Source organism: Salvelinus sp. IW2-2015, linkage group LG30 (assembly GCF_002910315.2).
Source record: "Salvelinus sp. IW2-2015 linkage group LG30, ASM291031v2, whole genome shotgun sequence".
Lineage (NCBI taxonomy): Eukaryota > Metazoa > Chordata > Actinopteri > Salmoniformes > Salmonidae > Salvelinus > Salvelinus sp. IW2-2015.
This window is the reverse complement of record NC_036869.1, coordinates 8,095,215-8,102,435: the sequence shown is the minus strand read 5'-3', so window position 1 is coordinate 8,102,435 and position 7,221 is coordinate 8,095,215. Positions and strand designations below refer to the sequence as shown.

Here is a 7,221-nt window from a genome sequence, read left to right as displayed (position 1 = left end):
CAAGTCTTTATTGTACAACTTGTCTCTGAATACAAATGAACAGATTAGACAGATTTATCTCATCGATGGTCCATATTACTAAATGAACCATCAATACTGTACATGAGCTGATAATTCACTTATCAGTCATCCTGTTGCCTAGTCACTTTACCGATATATATTTTTAAATACACACATATCTCCGGCTCCCAAGTGGCACAGCATCTCAGTGCTAGAGGTGTCACTACAGACCCTGGTTCGATTCCAAGCTGTATCACAACCAGCCGTGATTGGGAGTCCCATAGGGCTATGCACAATTGGTCCAGCGTGGTTAGGGTTTGTCGGGGTAGGCTGTCATTGTAAATAAACATTTGTTCCTAACTGACTTGCCTAATTAAAGGTCAAATAAAAATATCTACTTCAATTACCTTGTACCTCTGCATATTGACTCGGTACTGGTACCCGGGGATATAGCAAAGCTTTTGTTACTCACATTTATTCCTTGTTATTTTTTATGTTTTTTATGCGTTGTTGGGAAGGGGCCCATAAGTAAGCATGTCACTGTTAGTCTACCTATTGTCTGCGAAGCATGTGAGAAAATTTGATTTTAAGTTGTAGCCTGTGAGAAGAGGCTGGAATGAATCAGTGATGTTTTATCAAAATTGCAACTGCTACCCTCCACAACTCCCAAAAGCAATAAAAAAAGCTGTATGTTGCCAGGAAAACAAACAAATAAAACAACACAATATTCTACACTGCTCAAAAAAATAAAGGGAACACTTAAACAACACAATGAACTCCAAGTCAATCACACTTCTGTGAAATCAAACTGTCCACTTAGGAAGCAACACTGATTGACAATAAATTTCACATGCTGTTGTGCAAATGGAATAGACAAAAGGTGGAAATTATAGGCAATTAGCAAGACACCCCCAATAAAGGAGTGGTTCTGCAGGTGGTGACCAAATCAAGTTTATTTTATATAGCCCTTCGTACATCAGCTAATATCTCAAAGTGCTGTACAGAAACCAGCCTAAAACCCCAAACAGCAAGCAATGCAGGTGTAGAAGCACGGTGGCTAGGAAAAACACCCTAGAAAGGCCAAAACCTAGGTAGAAACCTAGAGAGGAACCAGGCTATGAGGGGTGGCCAGTCCTCTTCTGGCTGTGCCGGGTGGAGATTATAACAGAACATGGCCAAATGTTCAAAATGTTCATAAGTGACAAGCATGGTCAAATAATAATCAGGAATAAATGTCAGTTGGCTTTTCATAGCCGATCATAAGAGTTGAAAACAGCAGGTCTGGAACAGGTAGGGGTTCCATAACCGCAGGCAGAACAGGTGAAACTGGAATAGCAGCAAGGCCAGGTGGACTGGGGACAGCAAGAGAGTCATCATGCCCGGTAGTCCTGACGTATGGTCCTAGGGCTCAGGTCCTCCGAGAGAGAGAAAGAAGGAGAGAATTAGAGAGAGCCAAGATTTTCAAAATGTTCATAAATGACAAGCATGGTCAAATAATAATCAGGAATAAATGTCAGTTGGCTTTTCATAGCCGATCATTAAGAGTTGAAAGCAGCAGGTCTGGGACAGGTAGGGGTTCCATAACCGCAGGCAGAACAGTTGAAACTGGAACAGCAGCAAGGCCAGCTGGACTGGGGACAGCAAGGAGTCATCATGCCCGGTAGTCCTGACGTATGGTCCTAGGCTCAGGTTCTCCGAGAGAGAGAAAGAAAGAGAGAAGGAGAGAATTAGAGAGAGCATACTTAAATTCACACAGGACACTGGATAAGATAGGAGAAGTACTCCAGAATAAACCAACTGACCCTAGCCCCCCGACACATAAACTACTGCAGCATAAAAACTGGAGGCTGAGACAGGAGGGGTCAGGAGACACGTGGCCCCATCCGATGATACCCCGGACAGGCCAAACAGGAAGGATATAACCCCACCCACTTTGCCAAAGCACAGCCCCCGCACCACTAGAGGGATATCTTCAACCACCAACTTACAATCCTGAGACAAGGCCGAGTATAGCCCACAAAGATCTCCACCACAGCACAAACCAAGGGGGGGGCCAACCCAGAGAGGAAGATCACGTCAGTAACTCAACCCACTCAAGTGACGCACCCCTCCTAGGGACGGCATGAAAGAGCACCAGTAAGCCAGTGACTCAGCCCCTGTAATAGGGTTAGAGCAGAGAATCCCAGTGAGAGAGGGGACCGGCCAGGCAGAGACAGCAAGGGCGGTTCGTTGCTCCAGAGCCTTTCCGTTCACCTTCACACTCCTGGGCCAGACTACACTCAATCAAATGACCTACTGAAGAGATAAGTCTCAGTAAAGACTTAAAGGTTGAGACCGAGTCGTCGTCTCCACATGGGTAGGCAGACCGTTCCATAAAAATTGAGATCTATAGGAGAAAGCCCTGCCTCCAGCTGTTTGCTTAGAAATTCTAGGGACAATTAGGAGGCCTGCGTCTTGTGACCGTAGCGTACGTGTAGTGTATACGGCAGGACCAACTCGGAAAGATAGGTAGGAGCAAGCCCATGTAACGCTTTATAGGTTAACAGTAAAACCTTGAAATCATCCCTTGCCTTAACAGGAAGCCAGTGTAGGGAAGCTAGCACTGAGTAATATGATCAAATTTCTGGTTCTAGTCAGGATTCTAGCAGCCGTATTAGCACTAACTGAAGTTTATTTAGTGCTTTATCCGGGTAGCCGGATAAGATGCAAAATCCATTTATTTAATTGCCTTTTTGTCTGTAGTAAATACTTGATCATACAGGTGTCAACATGTTTATTCCCAGTTAATAAGAGCTTGGTTTCTACATGTGTGAATCCAGTGGTAATGTATTGCCATTTCCTCTATAATAGAAATACTTCAGCATATTGCTCTTTCTGTCCCATTGTCACCTGGGTGAGACATGCCMACTTGTCCAGTCAAATTCTGAATTCCAAAACACACCCTATCTTTTCAGATATACAGTTGTKTGGAGGGGGGCAAGGTGGCAAATTRGACTAAAGAAAATGTATGCATATCATAGGCGGAGAGGATACTGCAGTACACCAGGGGTGTATTCTCAATACTCTTAACATGGCTTCCTTGCCACACCTTTCTTTGAATAAACTGATTTGGGAGACTTCAGCCATGATGCTTATTCAAATAAGTGGTGTACAATCAGGAGAGACAAGGAAACAAAGCCACTTTAGACTATCGAGATGCACTCCAGCACTGAACTGATGACATGGCCAGCTTCAGTGGTAGGTTATTTTGCATTACATTTCTATTTCCTCCTGGGGTCTGTTCAAAATGGCACCCTATTCCCTACATAGTGCAGTATTTGACCAGGGCCCATAGTGCTCTGGTGGAAAATGGTGCAATACAGGGAACAGAGTGCCAATAGAGCCCTGTTTCTACAGTAGGTAGGTCACTCATTGACCTTGTGGACCAGGGTCTCCCCCAGTGATTCCAGGACCTCCCGTTTGTAGTCCTTGAAGTCCCCGTCTATCTGGCTTTACACCATTCCAGCCGACGCTTGGCATTGAGCATGGTGATTTTAGGCTTGTGTGCGGCTGTTTGGCCATGGAAACCCATTTCATTAAGCTCCCAACAAACATTTGTGCTGACGTTGCGTTCATAGGCAGTTTGGAACTCAGTAGTGTGTTGCAACAGAGAACAGACAATTTCTTCACGCTACAACACTCGCCGGTCCCGTTCTGTGAGCTTGTGTGGCTTACCACTTCGAGGCTCAGCCGTTGTTGCTCCTAGACGTTTCCACTCCACAATAACAGCACTCACAGTTGACCTGGGCAGTTCTAGCTGAGCAGAAATTTGACTTACTGACTTGTTGGAAAGGTGGCATCCTATGACGGTGCCACGTTGAAAGTCACTGAGCTCTTCAGTACAGGCCATTCTACTGACAATGTTTGGGCGGGGTTGTGGCAGCTAAAATATAGCTATTCCGACGAACAAACTGGAGGCAAAACTAGTAATGAAATGTCAATTAATTGAAGAAAACGTTTTATTAGGTGTTCAAATTCCTCGACGGCCACTCTTCAGAGACAAAATACCTGAAAAAAAGAGCACACAAAGCGAAAAACACATTTAAGATTTTCACTTATTTTCTTCGTGTATTCATACACGCCTGCATCTTAATATAGCTTTCTGATTATGGTTAAAATAAATAATTGCGCAGTCGTTTTTATTCAAAAACTAGCAGCATTTCTTTCGACGTTACTCACCTCAGAACAAATCCAGGAATGAACTATAAGGGGAGGGGCTTGTTATTTATACCCTGTGACGTTTTCCAGCATGCATTTTCTGGGATTTTCATGGTAACAACATTGAGTTTTTGGTGACGCGCTGTTGTAGAACACCTTCATTAATTAAATAGTTTTCTATCTGTGCCTTTATTGTCCATCAGGACATAAAGAATACGCTGCACGTTTTGTACATTCTCTTTTCAATTTACCTCACGTCCCAAGTCTATTGTTGCTTATCTAAACAAAGTTGAATGAGTATCAGTGGTAACTCACAAAATATTGTTATTGTATTGAGTTATAATATCACATTTGGGAATAATTTCGATTATAATATTTCTACAAAATGGCTGCGATGCAAATCGGGTAGCCTGCCACACAAGCGGACATAATCAAAACCTTGCGTTTAATTTAAAATGATACAATTAATAATTAACTAAAATTCATAAAATAAATGAATTGAAGTACAAAAGGAGAGTCTTTGGCCAATCACAACGATAAATAATGTGCTACTTGGTCTTTCACCTGTAACCTTTCCACCCTCAGTTGTGAAAGGCAAAATGGCAGCGTCCATACCAGGCGTTGGAAGGATTTTATGCCGTGTGTATCCTTTACTTTTACAGATTTTTCGGCAGAATAAGATATTTGACAATTATTTTCTATAGTGTGTCAGATAAGCGAAAGCTAGGACTTCCGCTCTACACATACGTTACACAGATTATCAGATCACGAAACAGTGACCGAGCTAACGTTACCGTCGGTTAATAAACACTGGCCAGTTAAAGCTAGCGAAGTTACAGCTTTCGCTTGCAACATAGTGATCTACATACCAGTACCTGACCAGTACCTTGTGTACTGCGTATGCATATTGCATCTTCACTGTACATCATCCAATACAACCCCCGTAATATGTGTCACATAGAACCATAGTCTATGCAAATGTATTAGCGTCATTGACTTGTGGACTGTACAGTACACTATATTTGAAGTTTTGCACTTGATGATTTGACTGACAGTCACTGTATTTGTTTGGTTTCTAGCTTCCAAAGAGGTTACCTGTCAGGCGTTGGACCCAGGCTGTGTTTCCAAGTGTGAAGTCCAGCCTCTCTCTGTGCACTGCAGCCTAACCTGAAATCCCCAGTGACGCTGCTGTGGCAAGGACAGACCACGGGGCTACCTGGAGAGCAAAGGTATGGAGATTAGAGATTGTATGTATTTTCTATACACTCTGCTGTTTTCTATGCACTCTGCTGTTTAAGGGATGGTTCTTTGGAACCAGAATAAGCCTACTCCTTGTTCCTGCCCTAGAAAGCATGCTCAATGGAGTGTAATTAATTACTGTTAATCCATTCATATCTGTGACCATTGACTTTGTGTCTGTCTACCTGTCCTATTTCTAGAGTACATAGAGCGCTATGGACAAGTCCAGTGTGGTCTGACTAAAGAGGAACCAGAAAGGAGGGATTCTCCCTCAGAAGACACGCAAGACTTGCATTGTAGGTGTAACAGTGGTGGTTCTGTAACCTTGCCTGAGACCTGGAGACTTGTGGCAGCTCTCCGAGTTATTGTCTAGGCTTTTTTGGAGAGTACACAGATAATCAGAGGATATCTACCATGATGCTGTCTGCTCTGTGTTAGGCTATGTAACTCCATATTATTATTATATTCTCCACCAGACAGACAGTCACACGAGTTCGTACTGTTAGGTGACCTAAACTGGGATATGCTTAACACCCCAGCCATCCTACAATCTAAGCTAGATGCCCTCAATCTCACACAAGTTATCAAGGAACCTACCAGGTAAAACCCCAAATCCGTAAACACGGGCACCCTCATAGATATCATCCTGACCAACTTGCCCTCTAAATACACCTCTGCGGTCTTCAACCAGGATCTCAGCGATCACTGCCTCATTGCCCGCGTCCGTAATGGGTCCGCGGTCAAACGCTCCGTAAAACACTTCAGCGAGCAGGCCTTTCTAATCGACCTGGCCTGGGTATCCTGGAATGATATTGACCTCATCCCGTCAGTAGAGGATGCCTGGTTATTCTTTAAAAGTGCTTTCCTCACCATCTTAAATAAGCATGCCCCATTCAAAAAATGTAGAACTAAGAACAGATATAGCCCTTGGTTCACCCCAGACTTGACTGCCCTTGACCAGCACGAAAACATCCTGTGGCATTATGCATTAGCATCGAATAGCCCCCACAATATGCAACATTTTCAGGGAAGTTAGGAACCAATATACACAGTCAGTTAGGAAAGCAAAGGCTAGCTTTTTCAAACAGAAATTTGTATCCTGTAGCACAAATTCCAAAACGTTTTGGGACACTGTAAAGTCCATGGAGAATAAGAGTACCTCCTCCCAGCTGCCCACTGCACTGAGGCTAGGAAACACTCACCACCGATAAATCCACGATAATCGAGAATTTCAATAAGCATGCCGATAAGAAATGTAGTGATTGACAGAGTCGAAAGCCTTGGCCAGGTCGATGAGACGGCTGCACAGTACTGTCTTTTATCGATTGCGGTTCTGATATCGTTTAGGACTTGAGCGTGGCTGAGGTGCATCCATGACAAGCTCAGAAACCAGATTGCATAGCGGAGAAGGTATGGTGAGATTCGAAATGGTCTGTGATCTGTTTGTTAACTTGGCTTTCAGAACTTAGAAAGGCAGGGCAGATGGATATAGGTCTATAACAGTTTGGTCTAGAGTGTCTCCCCCTTTGAAGAGAGGATGACCGCAGCAGCTTTCCAATCTTTAGGGATCTAGACGATACGAAAGAGAGGTTGAACAGGCTAGTAATAGGGGTTGCAACAATTGCGGTGGATAATTTTAGAAAGAGGGACAAGATTGTCTAGCCGAGCTGATTTGTAGGGGTCCAGATTTTGAAGCTCTTTCAGAACATCTGGATTTGGGTGAAGGAGAGAGCGGGGTGGGGGGGGGGGGGCAGCCGGTGGAAAGCATGGCCAGCCCTAGCAAAA

General features: G+C 43.8%; 1 long non-coding RNA gene across 1 annotated transcript in view; it reads left to right on the top strand.

The window, feature by feature from the left end:
* The first annotated feature begins 4,777 nt into the window (after positions 1–4,777).
* Positions 4,778–7,221, top strand: part of LOC111955266 (uncharacterized) — a 4,348-nt gene continuing 1,904 nt past the window's right edge. The window contains exons 1-3 of the long non-coding RNA XR_002876099.2: positions 4,778–4,836; positions 5,277–5,426; positions 5,637–5,732. This is a non-coding gene — a long non-coding RNA (uncharacterized lncRNA). The remainder of the gene's footprint in view (positions 4,837–5,276; positions 5,427–5,636; positions 5,733–7,221) is intronic.